Here is a 23,976-nt window from a genome sequence, read left to right on the forward strand (position 1 = left end):
GGACTGCTGATTACTCAAGCACCGGCCCATGAGGTTGCTCTGTATATAGATACTTATAGACCAGATGTATGGGTACAGCCAATCCCCCCCCCCCCCCCCCCACGGTTGGAGCCCCCAAGCTAATCAGTTATGGGCTTTGTATATTATAGAAGTACGGGTATTGTATCCTCTCCCCGGAGAAACCCTTTAAGTTTAACAACTTTTTTTATTTTATTTGGGTGATTCATGAGGGGTCCCGGGGGGGATGGGGCTGCAATAAGTAGAACATTAACGTGAATTTTTTTATTTTTATTTTTTGGTATTTTTATCTTTTATGTAGCAGAGTGACAGTCGGGATCTAGGATAAGACCCGTCAGCGGGAATCTGTGAAAAAAAATTTTTTAATTTTATTTTTCAAATATTTCAATTTTTTTTTTTAAATTTCCTTTTGATTTTTTGATTTGATTTTTAGGTTGTGAATTTTTTTTATTTTTTTATTTTTTTATTTTCATTATTTATTTCAGAAAACCAATGTTTGAGGTTGATTTAAAGGGTAACTAAACGTTCAACAAACTTCTGACAGGTTTGGATTGCTGGGGGTCCGAACGCTGAGACCCCCCACCTATCGCTAAAACGAAGCGGCAGAAGTGTTCGCACGGGCGCTCCGCCGCTTCGTGTCTGTTCGGCTTTTTCCGGAAATGAATGTATCGGCGTACGGACTCAATATAAAGTCTATGAACCCGTACTTTCCGGAAAATGCCGTCATTTTGCTGGACATAATAGCGCAGCCTCTGACGCGGGTGTGAACAGGGCCTGACCTTCATTTTTTTGGGTTCTCATTTTTAAATTTTTAGCATTTTTGTTTTTCTGAAAATTTATTTTTGGTATTAATTTACGTCTGATCTCTACATCTGTCTTATATTTTTATGATGTTCGGTCATCATACGGCGTCTTTGGTGCCCACTCAGTGTATACCCCCGACCTATGTGCCCAGAAACCTCGATCAGTTGCATATATGGAACAGAGGGGGCGCCATAGCAAAGATCTGTATATAGTGTGTATATAATAGGGCTGGAGCGTTATAAGAGGAGCGGCTGATATCAGTCACTCGTGTAGGGATATATAATGTGATATAAGAAGGGATCATGGGGGGCAGGGGGTCTTCTGCACTCCTCACAGTCACAGCCTCTCCTCAGTCTCTCATGGCTGATAACAGGGAACAATAGATGTGCATTTTGTCCTGAATGTGATATTTGTAAGAGGAATAGATTTACACAGCTGACAACCATAAATGACGACCATTACAATGCCATTGGGCTGTCACCCAGCTTTCTACAGACCCTGAGTGGCATATAAATCTACATTGTCAGGCATTGTGTCAGTCTTTACTGTAAATTCTGGCATTCTAGTCATGAACCAGGAGGCTCGGGATGAACAGTGCTATAGGACCCGCCGAGAAAGGGCACGCTGGGGGGGGGGGGCAGGTGTTAGTGAGTATATATGGGGGATCCTCTGCTTTTTTAAGCCCTTTCAGTCGCCGACTAGTGCCGGCAGGTCTCATGTGTCTGAGAAGATTGAGATTGTGTGATATCTTTTTTGCCCTGGTATACACGAAGCGCGAGTGTCAGGAAAACGGACATGTAATACGGTGGCATTAGATAATGTAGATAGTCTGATAATCCGGCATTAGATAATGTAGATAGTCTGATAATCCGGCATTAGATAATGTAGATAGTCTGATAATCCGGCATTAGATAATGTAGATAGTCTGATAATCCGGCATTAGATAATGTAGAAAGACTGATAATCCGGCATTAGATAATGTAGAAAGACTGATAATCCGGCATTAGATAATGTAGATAGACTGATAATCCGGCATTAGATAATGTAGATAGTCTGATAATCCAGCATTAGATAATGTAGATAGTCTGATAATCCGGCATTAGATAATGTAGATAGTCTGATAATCCGGCATTAGATAATGTAGATAGTCTGATAATCCAGCATTAGATAATGTAGATAGACTGATAATCCGGCATTAGATAATGTAGGAAGACTGATAATCCGGCATTAGATAATGTAGAAAGACTGATAATCCGGCATTAGATAATGTAGAAAGACTGATAATCCAGCATTAGATAATGTAGATAGACTGATAATCCGGCATTAGATAATGTAGATAGACTGATAATCCGGCATTAGATAATGTAGAAAGACTGATAATCCAGCATTAGATAATGTAGATAGTCTGATAATCCGGCATTAGATAATGTAGATAGTCTGATAATCCGGCATTAGATAATGTAGAGAGTCTGATAATCCAGCATTAGATAATGTAGATAGTCTGATAATCCGGCATTAGATAATGTAGATAGTCTGATAATCCGGCATTAGATAATGTAGAAAGACTGATAATCCGGCATTAGATAATGTAGAGAGTCTGATAATCCGGCATTAGATAATGTAGAAAGACTGATAATCCGGCATTAGATAATGTAGAAAGACTGATAATCCAGCATTAGATAATGTAGATAGTCTGATAATCCGGCATTAGATAATGTAGAAAGACTGATAATCCGGCATTAGATAATGTAGATAGTCTGATAATCCAGCATTAGATAATGTAGAAAGACTGATAATCCGGCATTAGATAATGTAGAAAGACTGATAATCCAGCATTAGATAATGTAGATAGTCTGATAATCCAGCATTTGATAATGTAGAAAGACTGATAATCCGGCATTAGATAATGTAGAAAGACTGATAATCCAGCATTAGATAATGTAGATAGACTGATAATCCGGCATTAGATAATGTAGATAGTCTGATAATCCGGCATTAGATAATGTAGATAGTCTGATAATCCAGCATTAGATAATGTAGATAGACTGATAATCCGGCATTAGATAATGTAGGAAGACTGATAATCCGGCATTAGATAATGTAGAAAGACTGATAATCCGGCATTAGATAATGTAGATAGTCTGATAATCCGGCATTAGATAATGTAGATAGTCTGATAATCCAGCATTAGATAATGTAGATAGTCTGATAATCCGGCATTAGATAATGTAGATAGTCTGATAATCCGGCATTAGATAATGTAGAAAGACTGATAATCCGGCATTAGATAATGTAGAAAGACTGATAATCCGGCATTAGATAATGTAGATAGTCTGATAATCCAGCATTAGATAATGTAGATAGTCTGATAATCCGGCATTAGATAATGTAGAAAGACTGATAATCCGGCATTAGATAATGTAGAAAGACTGATAATCCGGCATTAGATAATGTAGAAAGACTGATAATCCGGCATTAGATAATGTAGAAAGACTGATAATCCGGCATTAGATAATGTAGAAAGACTGATAATCCAGCATTAGATAATGTAGATAGTCTGATAATCCGGCATTAGATAATGTAGATAGTCTGATAATCCGGCATTAGATAATGTAGATAGTCTGATAATCCAGCATTAGATAATGTAGATAGTCTGATAATCCGGCATTAGATAATGTAGATAGTCTGATAATCCGGCATTAGATAATGTAGAAAGACTGATAATCCGGCATTAGATAATGTAGAGAGTCTGATAATCCGGCATTAGATAATGTAGAAAGACTGATAATCCGGCATTAGATAATGTAGAAAGACTGATAATCCAGCATTAGATAATGTAGATAGTCTGATAATCCGGCATTAGATAATGTAGAAAGACTGATAATCCGGCATTAGATAATGTAGATAGTCTGATAATCCAGCATTAGATAATGTAGAAAGACTGATAATCCGGCATTAGATAATGTAGAAAGACTGATAATCCAGCATTAGATAATGTAGATAGTCTGATAATCCAGCATTTGATAATGTAGAAAGACTGATAATCCGGCATTAGATAATGTAGAAAGACTGATAATCCAGCATTAGATAATGTAGATAGACTGATAATCCGGCATTAGATAATGTAGATAGTCTGATAATCCGGCATTAGATAATGTAGATAGTCTGATAATCCAGCATTAGATAATGTAGATAGACTGATAATCCGGCATTAGATAATGTAGGAAGACTGATAATCCGGCATTAGATAATGTAGAAAGACTGATAATCCGGCATTAGATAATGTAGATAGTCTGATAATCCGGCATTAGATAATGTAGATAGTCTGATAATCCAGCATTAGATAATGTAGATAGTCTGATAATCCGGCATTAGATAATGTAGATAGTCTGATAATCCGGCATTAGATAATGTAGAAAGACTGATAATCCGGCATTAGATAATGTATAAAGACTGATAATCCGGCATTAGATAATGTAGATAGTCTGATAATCCAGCATTAGATAATGTAGATAGTCTGATAATCCGGCATTAGATAATGTAGAAAGACTGATAATCCGGCATTAGATAATGTAGAAAGACTGATAATCCGGCATTAGATAATGTAGAAAGACTGATAATCCGGCATTAGATAATGTAGAAAGACTGATAATCCGGCATTAGATAATGTAGAAAGACTGATAATCCAGCATTAGATAATGTAGAAAGTCTGATAATCCGGCATTAGATAATGTAGATAGTCTGATAATCCGGCATTAGATAATGTAGGAAGACTGATAATCCGGCATTAGATAATGTAGAAAGTATGATAATCCGGCATTAGATAATGTAGAAAGACTGATAATCCGGCATTAGATAATGTAGAAAGACTGATAATCCGGCATTAGATAATGTAGATAGACTGATAATCCGGCATTAGATAATGTAGATAGTCTGATAATCCGGCATTAGATAATGTAGATAGTCTGATAATCCGGCATTAGATAATGTAGATAGTCTGATAATCCGGCATTAGATAATGTAGATAGACTGATAATCCGGCATTAGATAATGTAGATAGTCTGATAATCCGACATTAGATAATGTAGGAAGACTGATAATCCGGCATTAGATAATGTAGATAGTCTGATAATCCGGCATTAGATAATGTAGATAGTCTGATAATCCAGCATTAGATAATGTAGATAGACTGATAATCCGGCATTAGATAATGTAGAAAGACTGATAATCCGGCATTAGATAATGTAGAAAGACTGATAATCCGGCATTAGATAATGTAGATAGACTGATAATCCGGCATTAGATAATGTAGATAGTCTGATAATCCGGCATTAGATAATGTAGATAGTCTGATAATCCAGCATTAGATAATGTAGATAGTCTGATAATCCAGCATTAGATAATGTAGATAGTCTGATAATCCGGCATTAGATAATGTAGATAGTCTGATAATCCGGCATTAGATAATGTAGATAGTCTGATAATCCGGCATTAGATAATGTAGATAGTCTGATAATCCGGCATTAGATAATGTAGATAGTCTGATAATCCGGCATTAGATAATGTAGATAGTCTGATAATCCGGCATTAGATAATGTAGATAGTCTGATAATCCGGCATTAGATAATGTAGATAGTCTGATAATCCGGCATTAGATAATGTAGATAGTCTGATAATCCGGCACTTGTTTCCAGCAAAGAACTGGATGATAACGAGACCAGAAAACAGGGCAGAGAGAAATGTCATCGTTATCTGCTGTCTATCACCATTTGATAATCCAGAAATTCTAATAATCTGACACCTATATAGTTCATACCGGATTAAAGGAATTTGAGTGAATTAGTAACGGATGATGTAGGAACGCAGGGACATACATAGAAGTGATGGGACCCCAAGCACAATATAGGTGGGGCCCCCTGCTTTGGGTACGTTCACACCATGACACCCCGTGCTGCTGGGGGCCAAGCTCCTACCACTATGTAATTCTCAGTCTATCACCTATAACATCATCTCACTCATCTCTTGAAATACTCTGTGCTGCTGGGGACTCTGCTGCTTCCATATGTAACTCTCAATCTTTGACTTCTCACAAGATCAGCTCTCCCTTCTCCTGAAACACTCTGTACTACTGGGGCCAAGCTCCTACACTATGTAATTCTCAGTCTATCACCTTCTATAAGGTCAGCACACTCATCTACTGAAATGCTCTGTGCTGCTGTGGTCCAAGCGTCTACCACTATGTAATTCTCAGTCTTTCACCTTCTATAAGATCAGATCACTCCTCTCCTGAAACACTCTGTTCTGCTGGGGACTAATGTCATATTACTATGTAATTTTTAGCCTATCACTTCCTATAATGATCAACACACTCATCTCCTGAAATACTCTGTGCTGCTGGAAACCCAGCTCCTACCACTATGTAATTCTTAGTTTATCCCCTCCTATAAGATCAGCTGTATCCTCTCCTGAAATACTCTGTGCTGCTGGGAGCCCATCTCCTACCACTACTATGTAATTCTCAGTCTTTCCCCCTCTATAAAATCAGGTCTATCTCCTGAAATACTCTGTGCTGCTGGGGCATGCTGATCTGGGGTTCTCTCCTTCCTGTGATGATCCGGCCGGGTTCACATGAGAGGACATGAAATGTCTCGTGTTATTGCTGCTTCCTGTCTGAATATTAATCTCTAAGTTTCTCAACCGTTAAAAGTTTCTAAAATCAGAGAGAAGAATCTAAAAATAAGACATTTCCATGGACGTAGCGGAGGATCCGTCACAAAGAGCGAGATCTTCTGCCTCCCGGAGGGGTCTCTGCTGTGGGGGAGGGGGCGTCAGAGGAGACGGCTGAATAATGGAGAGCGACAGGTTAATGAGCGCGGAAAGTGACAACCACCTGGTGACGCAGAAATGTGCGCAGAGCAGTTGTCAATTCCCTTCCCCCACTCCTCCTGACAGCTCATACGCAATGCATTACCAGCAGGGGGCGACAGTGAGCACAAGGAAAGAACAAAACCTGTGCCCCCCCCCCCGAGTCCTAATGGGAAAGACAATGTCACATGACAGGTATATAGTGTAGTGACATGACAGGTATATAGTGTAGTGACATGACAGGTATATAGTGTAGTCACATGACAGGTATATAGTGTAGTCACATGACAGGTATATAGTGTAGTCACATGACAGGTATATAGTGTAGTCACATGACATGTATATAGTGTAGTGACATGACAGGTATATAGTGTAGTCACATGACAGGTATATAGTGTAGTGACATGACAGGTATATAGTGTAGAGACATGACAGGTATATAGTGTAGTGACATGACAGGTATATAGTGTAGAGACATGACAGGTATATAGTGTAGAGACATGACAGGTATATAGTGTAATCACATGACAGGTATATAGTGTAGTCACATGACAGGTATATAGTGTAGAGACATGACAGGTATATAGTGTAGAGACATGACAGGTATATAGTGTAGTCACATGACAGGTATATAGTGTAGTCACATGACAGGTATGTAGTGTAGTGACATGACAGGTATATAGTGTAGAGACATGACAGGTATATAGTGTAGTCACATGACAGGTATATAGTTTAGAGACATGACAGGTATATAGTGTAGTCACATGACAGGTATATAGTGTAGTCACATGACAGGTATATAGTGTAGTCACATGACAGGTATATAGTGTAGCCACATGACAGGTATATAGTGTAGAGACATGACAGGTATATAGTGTAGTCACATGACAGGTATATAGTGTAGTCACATGACAGGTATATAGTGTAATCACATGACAGGTATATAGTGTAGTGACATGACAGGTACATAGTGTAGTCACATGACAGGTATATAGTGTAGTCACATGACAGGTATATAGTGTAGTCACATGACAGGTATATAGTGTAGTGACATGATATGTATATAGTGTAGTGACATGACAGGTATATAGTGTAGTGACATGACAGGTATATAGTGTAGAGACATGACAGGTATATAGTGTAGTCACATGACAGGTATATAGTGTAGAGACATGACAGGTATATAGTGTAGTGACATGACAGGTATATAGTGTAGTCACATGACAGGTATATAGTGTAGTCACATGACAGGTATATAGTGTAGAGACATGACAGGTATATAGTGTAGTGACATGACAGGTATATAGTGTAGTCACATGACAGGTATATAGTGTAGTCACATGACAGGTATATAGTGTAGTCACATGACAGGTATATAGTGTAGAGACATGACAGGTATATAGTGTAGTCACATGACAGGTATATAGTGTAGTGACATGACAGGTATATAGTGTAGTCACATGACAGGTATATAGTGTAGTCACATGACATGTATATAGTGTAGAGACATGACAGGTATATAGTGTAGTCACATGACAGGTATATAGTGTAGTCACATGACAGGTATGTAGTGTAGTGACATGACAGGTATATAGTGTAGAGACATGACAGGTATATAGTGTAGTCACATGACAGGTATATAGTGTAGTCACATGACAGGTATATAGTGTAGTGACATGACAGGTATATAGTGTAGTCACATGACAGGTATATAGTGTAGTCACATGACAGGTATATAGTGTAGTCACATGACATGTATATAGTGTAGAGACATGACAGGTATATAGTGTAGTCACATGACAGGTATATAGTGTAGTCACATGACAGGTATATAGTGTAGTCACATGACAGGTATATAGTGTAGTGACATGATATGTATATAGTGTAGTGACATGACAGGTATATAGTGTAGTGACATGACAGGTATATAGTGTAGAGACATGACAGGTATATAGTGTAGTCACATGACAGGTATATAGTGTAGAGACATGACAGGTATATAGTGTAGTCACATGACAGGTATATAGTGTAGTCACATGACAGGTATATAGTGTAGTCACATGACAGGTATATAGTGTAGAGACATGACAGGTATATAGTGTAGTGACATGACAGGTATATAGTGTAGTCACATGACAGGTATATAGTGTAGTCACATGACAGGTATATAGTGTAGAGACATGACAGGTATATAGTGTAGTCACATGACAGGTATATAGTGTAGTGACATGACAGGTATATAGTGTAGTCACATGACAGGTATATAGTGTAGTCACATGACAAGTATATAGTGTAGAGACATGACAGGTATATAGTGTAGTCACATGACAGGTATATAGTGTAGTCACATGACAGGTATGTAGTGTAGTGACATGACAGGTATATAGTGTAGAGACATGACAGGTATATAGTGTAGTCACATGACAGGTATATAGTGTAGAGACATGACAGGTATATAGTGTAGTCACATGACAGGTATATAGTGTAGTGACATGACAGGTACATAGTGTAGTCACATGACAGGTATATAGTGTAGTCACATGACAGGTATATAGTGTAGTCACATGACAGGTATATAGTGTAGTCACATGACAGGTATATAGTGTAGTGACATGATATGTATATAGTGTAGTGACATGACAGGTATATAGTGTAGTGACATGACAGGTATATAGTGTAGAGACATGACAGGTATATAGTGTAGAGACATGACAGGTATATAGTGTAGTGACATGACAGGTATATAGTGTAGTGACATGACAGGTATATAGTGTAGTCACATGACAGGTATATAGTGTAGTGACATGACAGGTATATAGTGTAGTGACATGACAGGTATATAGTGTAGCCACATGACAGGTATATAGTGTAGTCACATGACAGGTATATAGTGTAGTGACATGACAGGTATATAGTGTAGTCACATGACAGGTATATAGTGTAGTCACATGACAGGTATATAGTGTAGTGACATGACAGGTATATAGTGTAGTGACATGATAGGTATATAGTGTAGTCACATGACAGGTATATAGTGTAGTCACATGACAGGTATATAGTGTAGTGTCATGACAGGTATATAGTGTAGTGACATGACAGGTATATAGTGTAGTCACGTGACAGGTATATAGTGTAGAGACATGACAGGTATATAGTGTAGTCACATGACAGGTATATAGTGTAGTCACATGACAGGTATATAGTGTAGTGACATGACAGGTATATAGTGTAGTCACATGACAGGTATATAGTGTAGTCACATGACAGGTATATAGTGTAGTGGCATGACAGGTATATAGTGTAGTGACATGACAGGTATATAGTGTAGTCACATGACAGGTATATAGTGTAGTCACATGACAGGTATATAGTGTAGTGACATGACAGGTATATAGTGTAGTGACATGACAGGTATATAGTGTAGCCACATGACAGGTATATAGTGTAGAGACATGACAGGTATATAGTGTAGTGACATGACAGGTATATAGTGTAGTCACATGACAGGTATATAGTGTAGTCACATGACAGGTATATAGTGTAGTCACATGACAGGTATATAGTGTAGTCACATGACAGGTATATAGTGTAGTCACATGACAGGTATATAGTGTAGTCACATGACAGGTATATAGTGTGGTCACATGACAGGTATATAGTGTAGTCACATGACAGGTATAAAGTGTAGTCACATGACAGGTATATAGTGTAGTCACATGACAGGTATATAGTGTAGTCACATGACAGGTATATAGTGTAGAGACATGACAGGTATATAGTGTAGTCACATGACAGGTATATAGTGTAGAGACATGACAGGTATATAGTGTAGTGACATGACAGGTATATAGTGTAGTCACATGACAGGTATATAGTGTAGTCACATGACAGGTATATAGTGTAGTCACATGACAGGTATATAGTGTAGTCACATGACAGGTATATAGTGTAGTCACATGACAGGTATATAGTGTAGTCACATGACAGGTATATAGTGTAGTCACATGACAGGTATATAGTGTAGTCACATGACAGGTATATAGTGTAGTCACATGACAGGTATATAGTGTAGAGACATGACAGGTATATAGTGTAGTCACATGACAGGTATATAGTGTAGTCACATGACAGGTATATAGTGTAGTGACATGACAGGTATATAGTGTAGTCACGTGACAGGTATATAGTGTAGTCACATGACAGGTATAAAGTGTAGTCACATGACAGGTATATAGTGTAGTCACATGACAGGTATATAGTGTAGTCACATGACAGGTATATAGTGTAGTCACATGACAGGTATATAGTGTAGAGACATGACAGGTATATAGTGTAGTGACATGACAGGTATATAGTGTAGTCACATGACAGGTATATAGTGTAGTGACATGACAGGTATATAGTGTAGTGACATGATAGGTATATAGTGTAGTCACATGACAGGTATATAGTGTAGTCACATGACAGGTATATAGTGTAGTGTCATGACAGGTATATAGTGTAGTGACATGACAGGTATATAGTGTAGTCACGTGACAGGTATATAGTGTAGAGACATGACAGGTATATAGTGTAGTCACATGACAGGTATATAGTGTAGTCACATGACAGGTATATAGTGTAGTGACATGACAGGTATATAGTGTAGTCACATGACAGGTATATAGTGTAGTCACATGACAGGTATATAGTGTAGTGGCATGACAGGTATATAGTGTAGTGACATGACAGGTATATAGTGTAGTCACATGACAGGTATATAGTGTAGTCACATGACAGGTATATAGTGTAGTGACATGACAGGTATATAGTGTAGTGACATGACAGGTATATAGTGTAGCCACATGACAGGTATATAGTGTAGAGACATGACAGGTATATAGTGTAGTGACATGACAGGTATATAGTGTAGTCACATGACAGGTATATAGTGTAGTCACATGACAGGTATATAGTGTAGTCACATGACAGGTATATAGTGTAGTCACATGACAGGCATATAGTGTAGTCACATGACAGGTATATAGTGTAGTGACATGACAGGTATATAGTGTAGTCACATGACAGGTATATAGTGTGGTCACATGACAGGTATATAGTGTAGTCACATGACAGGTATAAAGTGTAGTCACATGACAGGTATATAGTGTAGTCACATGACAGGTATATAGTGTAGTCACATGACAGGTATATAGTGTAGAGACATGACAGGTATATAGTGTAGTCACATGACAGGTATATAGTGTAGAGACATGACAGGTATATAGTGTAGTGACATGACAGGTATATAGTGTAGTCACATGACAGGTATATAGTGTAGTCACATGACAGGTATATAGTGTAGTCACATGACAGGTATATAGTGTAGTCACATGACAGGTATATAGTGTAGTCACATGACAGGTATATAGTGTAGTCACATGACAGGTATATAGTGTAGTCACATGACAGGTATATAGTGTAGTCACATGACAGGTATATAGTGTAGTCACATGACAGGTATATAGTGTAGAGACATGACAGGTATATAGTGTAGTCACATGACAGGTATATAGTGTAGTCACATGACAGGTATATAGTGTAGTGACATGACAGGTATATAGTGTAGTCACGTGACAGGTATATAGTGTAGTCACATGACAGGTATAAAGTGTAGTCACATGACAGGTATATAGTGTAGTCACATGACAGGTATATAGTGTAGTCACATGACAGGTATATAGTGTAGAGACATGACAGGTATATAGTGTAGTCACATGACAGGTATATAGTGTAGAGACATGACAGGTATATAGTGTAGTGACATGACAGGTATATAGTGTAGTCACATGACAGGTATATAGTGTAGTCACATGACAGGTATATAGTGTAGTCACATGACAGGTATATAGTGTAGTCACATGACAGGTATATAGTGTAGTCACATGACAGGTATATAGTGTAGTCACATGACAGGTATATAGTGTAGAGACATGACAGGTATATAGTGTAGTGACATGACAGGTATATAGTGTAGTCACATGACAGGTATATAGTGTAGTCACATGACAGGTATATAGTGTAGTCACATGACAGGTATATAGTGTAGTCACATGACAGGTATATAGTGTAGTCACATGACAGGTATATAGTGTAGAGACATGACAGGTATATAGTGTAGTGACATGACAGGTATATAGTGTAGTCACATGACAGGTATATAGTGTAGTCACATGACAGGTATATAGTGTAGTGACATGACAGGTATATAGTGTAGAGACATGACAGGTATATAGTGTAGTCACATGACAGGTATATAGTGTAGTCACATGACAGGTATATAGTGTAGTGACATGACAGGTATATAGTGTAGAGACATGACAGGTATATAGTGTAGTCACATGACAGGTATATAGTGTAGAGACATGACAGGTATGTAGTGTAGTGACATGACAGGTATATAGTGTAGTCACATGACAGGTATATAGTGTAGTGACATGACAGGTATATAGTGTAGAGACATGACAGGTATATAGTGTAGAGACATGACAGGTATATAGTGTAATCACATGACAGGTATATAGTGTAATCACATGACAGGTATATAGTGTAGTCACATGACAGGTATATAGTGTAGTCACATGACAGGTATATAGTGTAGAGACATGACAGGTATATAGTGTAGTCACATGACAGGTATATAGTGTAGTCACATGACAGGTATATAGTGTAGTCACATGACAGGTATATAGTGTAGTCACATGACAGGTATATAGTGTAGTCACATGACAGGTATATAGTGTAGTCACATGACATGTATATAGTGTAGAGACATGACAGGTATATAGTGTAGTCACATGACAGGTATATAGTGTAGTGACATGACAGGTATATAGTGTAGTGACATGACAGGTATATAGTGTAGTCACATGACAGGTATATAGTGTAGTCACATGACATGTATATAGTGTAGAGACATGACAGGTATATAGTGTAGTCACATGACAGGTATATAGTGTAGTGTCATGACAGGTATATAGTGTAGTCACATGACAGGTATATAGTGTAGTCACATGACAGGTATATAGTGTAATCACATGACATGTATATAGTGTAGTGACATGACAGGTATATAGTGTAGAGACATGACAGGTATATAGTGTAATCACATGACAGGTATATAGTGTAGTGACATGACAGGTATATAGTGTAGAGACATGACAGGTATATAGTGTAGAGACATGACAGGTATATAGTGTAGTCACATGACAGGTATATAGTGTAGTCACATGACAGGTATATAGTGTAGTCACATGACAGGTATATAGTGTAGTCACATGACAGGTATATAGTGTAGTCACATGACAGGTATATAGTGTAGTCACATGACAGGTATATAGTGTAGAGACATGACAGGTATATAGTGTAGTCACATGACAGGTATATAGTGTAGTCACATGACAGGTATATAGTGTAGTGACATGACAGGTATATAGTGTAGTCACGTGACAGGTATATAGTGTAGTCACATGACAGGTATAAAGTGTAGTCACATGACAGGTATATAGTGTAGTCACATGACAGGTATATAGTGTAGTCACATGACAGGTATATAGTGTAGAGACATGACAGGTATATAGTGTAGTCACATGACAGGTATATAGTGTAGAGACATGACAGGTATATAGTGTAGTGACATGACAGGTATATAGTGTAGTCACATGACAGGTATATAGTGTAGTGACATGACAGGTATATAGTGTAGTGACATGATAGGTATATAGTGTAGTCACATGACAGGTATATAGTGTAGTCACATGACAGGTATATAGTGTAGTGTCATGACAGGTATATAGTGTAGTGACATGACAGGTATATAGTGTAGTCACGTGACAGGTATATAGTGTAGAGACATGACAGGTATATAGTGTAGTCACATGACAGGTATATAGTGTAGTCACATGACAGGTATATAGTGTAGTGACATGACAGGTATATAGTGTAGTCACATGACAGGTATATAGTGTAGTCACATGACAGGTATATAGTGTAGTGGCATGACAGGTATATAGTGTAGTGACATGACAGGTATATAGTGTAGTCACATGACAGGTATATAGTGTAGTCACATGACAGGTATATAGTGTAGTGACATGACAGGTATATAGTGTAGTGACATGACAGGTATATAGTGTAGCCACATGACAGGTATATAGTGTAGAGACATGACAGGTATATAGTGTAGTGACATGACAGGTATATAGTGTAGTCACATGACAGGTATATAGTGTAGTCACATGACAGGTATATAGTGTAGTCACATGACAGGTATATAGTGTAGTCACATGACAGGTATATAGTGTAGTCACATGACAGGTATATAGTGTAGTCACATGACAGGTATATAGTGTGGTCACATGACAGGTATATAGTGTAGTCACATGACAGGTATAAAGTGTAGTCACATGACAGGTATATAGTGTAGTCACATGACAGGTATATAGTGTAGTCACATGACAGGTATATAGTGTAGAGACATGACAGGTATATAGTGTAGTCACATGACAGGTATATAGTGTAGAGACATGACAGGTATATAGTGTAGTGACATGACAGGTATATAGTGTAGTCACATTACAGGTATATAGTGTAGTCACATGACAGGTATAAAGTGTAGTCACATGACAGGTATATAGTGTAGTCACATGACAGGTATATAGTGTAGTCACATGACAGGTATATAGTGTAGAGACATGACAGGTATATAGTGTAGTCACATGACAGGTATATAGTGTAGAGACATGACAGGTATATAGTGTAGTGACATGACAGGTATATAGTGTAGTCACATGACAGGTATATAGTGTAGTCACATGACAGGTATATAGTGTAGTCACATGACAGGTATATAGTGTAGTCACATGACAGGTATATAGTGTAGTCACATGACAGGTATATAGTGTAGTCACATGACAGGTATATAGTGTAGTCACATGACAGGTATATAGTGTAGTCACATGACAGGTATATAGTGTAGTCACATGACAGGTATATAGTGTAGAGACATGACAGGTATATAGTGTAGTCACATGACAGGTATATAGTGTAGTCACATGACAGGTATATAGTGTAGTGACATGACAGGTATATAGTGTAGTCACGTGACAGGTATATAGTGTAGTCACATGACAGGTATAAAGTGTAGTCACATGACAGGTATATAGTGTAGTCACATGACAGGTATATAGTGTAGTCACATGACAGGTATATAGTGTAGAGACATGACAGGTATATAGTGTAGTCACATGACAGGTATATAGTGTAGAGACATGACAGGTATATAGTGTAGTGACATGACAGGTATATAGTGTAGTCACATGACAGGTATATAGTGTAGTCACATGACAGGTATATAGTGTAGTCACATGACAGGTATATAGTGTAGTCACATGACAGGTATATAGTGTAGTCACATGACAGGTATATAGTGTAGTCACATGACAGGTATATAGTGTAGAGACATGACAGGTATATAGTGTAGTGACATGACAGGTATATAGTGTAGTCACATGACAGGTATATAGTGTAGTCACATGACAGGTATATAGTGTAGTCACATGACAGGTATATAGTGTAGTCACATGACAGGTATATAGTGTAGTCACATGACAGGTATATAGTGTAGAGACATGACAGGTATATAGTGTAGTGACATGACAGGTATATAGTGTAGTCACATGACAGGTATATAGTGTAGTCACATGACAGGTATATAGTGTAGTGACATGACAGGTATATAGTGTAGAGACATGACAGGTATATAGTGTAGTCACATGACAGGTATATAGTGTAGTCACATGACAGGTATATAGTGTAGTGACATGACAGGTATATAGTGTAGAGACATGACAGGTATATAGTGTAGTCACATGACAGGTATATAGTGTAGAGACATGACAGGTATGTAGTGTAGTGACATGACAGGTATATAGTGTAGTCACATGACAGGTATATAGTGTAGTGACATGACAGGTATATAGTGTAGAGACATGACAGGTATATAGTGTAGAGACATGACAGGTATATAGTGTAATCACATGACAGGTATATAGTGTAATCACATGACAGGTATATAGTGTAGTCACATGACAGGTATATAGTGTAGTCACATGACAGGTATATAGTGTAGAGACATGACAGGTATATAGTGTAGTCACATGACAGGTATATAGTGTAGTCACATGACAGGTATATAGTGTAGTCACATGACAGGTATATAGTGTAGTCACATGACAGGTATATAGTGTAGTCACATGACAGGTATATAGTGTAGTCACATGACATGTATATAGTGTAGAGACATGACAGGTATATAGTGTAGTCACATGACAGGTATATAGTGTAGTGACATGACAGGTATATAGTGTAGTGACATGACAGGTATATAGTGTAGTCACATGACAGGTATATAGTGTAGTCACATGACATGTATATAGTGTAGAGACATGACAGGTATATAGTGTAGTCACATGACAGGTATATAGTGTAGTGTCATGACAGGTATATAGTGTAGTCACATGACAGGTATATAGTGTAGTCACATGACAGGTATATAGTGTAATCACATGACATGTATATAGTGTAGTGACATGACAGGTATATAGTGTAGAGACATGACAGGTATATAGTGTAATCACATGACAGGTATATAGTGTAGTGACATGACAGGTATATAGTGTAGAGACATGACAGGTATATAGTGTAGAGACATGACAGGTATATAGTGTAGTCACATGACAGGTATATAGTGTAGTGACATGACAGGTATATAGTGTAGAGACATGACAGGTATATAGTGTAGAGACATGACAGGTATATAGTGTAGTCACATGACAGGTATATAGTGTAGTCACATGACAGGTATATAGTGTAGAGACATGACAGGTATATAGTGTAGTCACATGACAGGTATATAGTGTAGTCACATGACAGGTATATAGTGTAGAGACATGACAGGTATATAGTGTAGTCACATGACAGGTATATAGTGTAGTCACATGACAGGTATATAGTGTAGAGACATGACAGGTATATAGTGTAGTCACATGACAGGTATATAGTGTAGTGACATGACAGGTATATAGTGTAGTGACATGACAGGTATATAGTGTAGTCACATGACAGGTATATAGTGTAGTCACATGACAGGTATATAGTGTAGTCACATGACAGGTATATAGTGTAGTCACATGACAGGTATATAGTGTAGAGACATGACAGGTATATAGTGTAGTCACATGACAGGTATATAGTGTAGTCACATGACAGGTATATAGTGTAGTCACATGACAGGTATATAGTGTAGTCACATGACAGGTATAAAGTGTAGTCACATGACAGGTATAAAGTGTAGTCACATGACAGGTATATAGTGTAGAGACATGACAGGTATATAGTGTAGAGACATGACAGGTATATAGTGTAGTGACATGACAGGTATATAGTGTAGAGACATGACAGGTATATAGTGTAGTCACATGACAGGTATATAGTGTAGTGACATGACAGGTATATAGTGTAGTGACATGACAGGTATATAGTGTAGAGACATGACAGGTATATAGTGTAGTCACATGACAGGTATATAGTGTAGTGACATGACAGGTATATAGTGTAGTCACATGACAGGTATATAGTGTAGTCACATGACAGGTATATAGTGTAGTCACATGACAGGTATATAGTGTAGTCACATGACAGGTATATAGTGTAGTCACATGACAGGTATATAGTGTAGAGACATGACAGGTATATAGTGTAGTCACATGACAGGTATATAGTGTAGTGACATGACAGGTATATAGTGTAGTGACATGACAGGTATATAGTGTAGTCACATGACAGGTATATAGTGTAGTCACATGACAGGTATATAGTGTAGTCACATGACAGGTATATAGTGTAGTCACATGACAGGTATATAGTGTAGTCACATGACAGGTATATAGTGTAGAGACATGACAGGTATATAGTGTAGTGACATGACAGGTATATAGTGTAGTCACATGACAGGTATATAGTGTAGAGACATGACAGGTATATAGTGTAGTGACATGACAGGTATATAGTGTAGTCACATGACAGGTATATAGTGTAGTCACATGACAGGTATATAGTGTAGTCACATGACAGGTATATAGTGTAGAGACATGACAGGTATATAGTGTAGTCACATGACAGGTATATAGTGTAGAGACATGACAGGTATATAGTGTAGTCACATGACAGGTATATAGTGTAGAGACATGACAGGTATATAGTGTAGTCACATGACAGGTATACAGTGTAGTCACATGACAGGTATATAGTGTAGAGACATGACAGGTATATAGTGTAGTCACATGACAGGTATATAGTGTAGTCACATGACAGGTATATAGTGTAGAGACATGACAGGTATATAGTGTAGTCACATGACAGGTATATAGTGTAGTCACATGACAGGTATATAGTGTAGAGACATGACAGGTATATAGTGTAGTCACATGACAGGTATATAGTGTAGAGACATGACAGGTATATAGTGTAGTCACATGACAGGTATATAGTGTAGTCACATGACAGGTATATAGTGTAGTGACATGACAGGTATATAGTGTAGTGACATGACAGGTATATAGTGTAGTCACGTGACAGGTATATAGTGTAATCACATGACAGGTATATAGTGTAGAGACATGACAGGTATATAGTGTAGTCACATGACAGGTATATAGTGTAGTGACATGACAGGTATATAGTGTAATCACATGACAGGTATATAGTGTAGTGACATGACAGGTATATAGTGTAATCACATGACAGGTATATAGTGTAGAGACGTGACAGGTATATAGTGTAGTCACATGACAGGTATATAGTGTAGTGACATGACATGTATATAGTGTAGAGACATGACAGGTATATAGTGTAGTCACATGACAGGTATATAGTGTAGTCACATGACAGGTATATAGTGTAGTCACATGACAGGTATATAGTGCAGTCACATGACAGGTATATAGTGTAGTCACATGACATGTGTATAGTGTAGTGACATGACAGGTATATAGTGTAGTGACATGACAGGTATATAGTGTAGTCACATGACAGGTATATAGTGTAGTCACATGACAGGTATATAGTGTAGTCACATGACAGGTATATAGTGTAGTCACATGACAGGTATATAGTGTAGTCACATGACAGGTATATAGTGTAGAGACATGACAGGTATATAGTGTAGTCACATGACAGGTATATAGTGTAGTGACATGACAGGTATATAGTGTAGTGACATGACAGGTATATAGTGTAGTCACATGACAGGTATATAGTGTAGTCACATGACAGGTATATAGTGTAGTCACATGACAGGTATATAGTGTAGTCACATGACAGGTATATAGTGTAGTCACATGACAGGTATATAGTGTAGAGACATGACAGGTATATAGTGTAGTGACATGACAGGTATATAGTGTAGTCACATGACAGGTATATAGTGTAGAGACATGACAGGTATATAGTGTAGTGACATGACAGGTATATAGTGTAGTCACATGACAGGTATATAGTGTAGTCACATGACAGGTATATAGTGTAGTCACATGACAGGTATATAGTGTAGTCACATGACAGGTATATAGTGTAGTCACATGACAGGTATATAGTGTAGTCACATGACAGGTATGTAGTGTAGTGACATGACAGGTATATAGTGTAGTGACATGACAGGTATATAGTGTAGTCACATGACAGGTATATAGTGTAGTCACATGACAGGTATATAGTGTAGTCACATGACAGGTATATAGTGTAGAGACATGACAGGTATATAGTGTAGTCACATGACAGGTATATAGTGTAGAGACATGACAGGTATATAGTGTAGTCACATGACAGGTATATAGTGTAGAGACATGACAGGTATATAGTGTAGTCACATGACAGGTATACAGTGTAGAGACATGACAGGTATATAGTGTAGTCACATGACAGGTATATAGTGTAGTCACATGACAGGTATATAGTGTAGTGACATGACAGGTATATAGTGTAGTCACATGACAGGTATATAGTGTAATCACATGACAGGTATATAGTGTAGTCACATGACAGGTATATAGTGTAGTCACATGACAGGTATATAGTGTAGTCACATGACAGGTATATAGTGTAGTCACATGACAGGTATATAGTGTAGAGACATGACAGGTATATAGTGTAGTCACATGACAGGTATATAGTGTAGTCACATGACAGGTATATAGTGTAGAGACATGACAGGTATATAGTGTAGTCACATGACAGGTATATAGTGTAGTCACATGACAGGTATATAGTGTAGAGACATGACAGGTATATAGTGTAGTCACATGACAGGTATATAGTGTAGAGACATGACAGGTATATAGTGTAGTCACATGACAGGTATATAGTGTAGTCACATGACAGGTATATAGTGTAGTGACATGACAGGTATATAGTGTAGTGACATGACAGGTATATAGTGTAGTCACGTGACAGGTATATAGTGTAATCACATGACAGGTATATAGTGTAGAGACATGACAGGTATATAGTGTAGTCACATGACAGGTATATAGTGTAGTGACATGACAGGTATATAGTGTAATCACATGACAGGTATATAGTGTAGTGACATGACAGGTATATAGTGTAATCACATGACAGGTATATAGTGTAGAGACGTGACAGGTATATAGTGTAGTCACATGACAGGTATATAGTGTAGTGACATGACATGTATATAGTGTAGAGACATGACAGGTATATAGTGTAGTCACATGACAGGTATATAGTGCAGTCACATGACAGGTATATAGTGTAGTCACATGACATGTGTATAGTGTAGTGACATGACAGGTATATAGTGTAGTCACATGACAGGTATATAGTGTAGTGACATGACAGGTATATAGTGTAATCACATGACAGGTATATAGTGTAGTCACATGACAGGTATATAGTGTAGTCACATGACAGGTATATAGTGTAGTCACATGACAGGTATATAGTGTAGTGACATGATATGTATATAGTGTAGTCACATGACAGGTATATAGTGTAGAGACATGACAGGTATATAGTGTAGTGACATGACAGGTATATAGTGTAGTCACGTGACAGGTATATAGTGTAGAGACATGACAGGTATATAGTGTAGTCACATGACAGGTATATAGTGTAGTCACATGACAGGTATATAGTGTAGTGACATGACAGGTATATAGTGTAGTCACATGACAGGTATATAGTGTAGTGACATGACAGGTATATAGTGTAGTCACATGACAGGTATATAGTGTAGTCACATGACAGGTATATAGTGTAGTGACATGACAGGTATATAGTGTAGTGACATGACAGGTATATAGTGTAGTGACATGACAGGTATATAGTGTAGAGACATGACAGGTATATAGTGTAGTGACATGACAGGTATATAGTGTAGTCACATGACAGGTATATAGTGTAGAGACATGACAGGTATATAGTGTAGTGACATGACAGGTATATAGTGTAGAGACATGACAGGTATATAGTGTAGTGACATGACAGGTATATAGTGTAGTCACATGACAGGTATATAGTGTAGTCACATGACAGGTATATAGTGTAGTGACATGCCAGGTATATAGTGTAATCACATGACAGGTATATAGTGTAGTGACATGACAGGTATATAGTGTAGTGACATGACAGGTATATAGTGTAGTCACATGACAGGTATATAGTGTAGTCACATGACAGGTATATAGTGTAGTCACATGACAGGTATATAGTGTAGTGACATGACAGGTATATAGTGTAGTCACATGACAGGTATATAGTGTAGTCACATGACAGGTATATAGTGTAGTCACATGACATGTATATAGTGTAGTCACATGACAGGTATATAGTGTAGTGACATGACAGGTATATAGTGTAGTCACATGACAGGTATATAGTGTAGAGACATGACAGGTATATAGTGTAGTCACATGACAGGTATATAGTGTAGTCACATGACAGGTATATAGTGTAGTCACATGACAGGTATATAGTGTAGAGACATGACAGGTATATAGTGTAGTCACATGACAGGTATATAGTTTAGTCACATGACAGGTATATAGTGTAGAGACATGACAGGTATATAGTGTAGTCACATGACAGGTATATAGTGTAGAGACATGACAGGTATATAGTGTAGTCACATGACAGGTATATAGTGTAGTCACATGACAGGTATATAGTGTAGTGACATGACAGGTATATAGTGTAGTGACATGACAGGTATATAGTGTAGTCACGTGACAGGTATATAGTGTAGAGACATGACAGGTATATAGTGTAGTCACATGACAGGTATATAGTGTAGTCACATGACAGGTATATAGTGTAGTCACATGACAGGTATATAGTGTAGTCACATGACAGGTATATAGTGTAGTCACATGACAGGTATATAGTGTAGTCACATGACAGGTATATAGTGTAGTCACATGACAGGTATATAGTGTAGAGACATGACAGGTATATAGTGTAATCACATGACAGGTATATAGTGTAGTCACATGACAGGTATATAGTGTAATCACATGACAGGTATATAGTGTAGAGACATGACAGGTATATAGTGTAGAGACATGACAGGTATATAGTGTAGTCACATGACAGGTATATAGTGTAGTGACATGACAGGTATATAGTGTAGTCACATGACAGGTATATAGTGTAGTGACATGACAGGTATATAGTGTAATCACATGACAGGTATATAGTGTAGTCACATGACAGGTATATAGTGTAATCACATGACAGGTATATAGTGTAATCACATGACAGGTATATAGTGTAGTCACATGACAGGTATATAGTGTAATCACATGACAGGTATATAGTGTAGTGACATGACAGGTATATAGTGTAGTCACATGACAGGTATATAGTGTAGTCACGTGACAGGTATATAGTGTAGAGACATGACAGGTATATAGTGTAGTCACATGACAGGTATATAGTGTAGTCACATGACATGTATATAGTGTAGTCACATGACAGGTATATAGTGTAGTGACATGACAGGTATATAGTGTAGTCACATGACAGGTATATAGTGTAGAGACATGACAGGTATATAGTGTAGTCACATGACAGGTATATAGTGTAGTCACATGACAGGTATATAGTGTAGTGACATGACAGGTATATAGTGTAGTCACATGACAGGTATATAGTGTAGAGACATGACAGGTATAT

General features: G+C 37.7%; 1 protein-coding gene across 2 annotated transcripts in view; it reads left to right on the forward strand.

The window, feature by feature from the left end:
- ADCY3 (adenylate cyclase 3) overlaps positions 1-23,976 on the forward strand; it is a 211,029-nt gene that overhangs the window by 2,168 nt on the left and 184,885 nt on the right. The gene's annotated exons all lie outside the window — the stretch shown is intronic.

The sequence above is a fragment of the Rhinoderma darwinii genome, chromosome 4 (genome assembly GCF_050947455.1).
Source record: "Rhinoderma darwinii isolate aRhiDar2 chromosome 4, aRhiDar2.hap1, whole genome shotgun sequence".
Classification (NCBI taxonomy): Eukaryota; Metazoa; Chordata; class Amphibia; order Anura; family Rhinodermatidae; genus Rhinoderma; species Rhinoderma darwinii.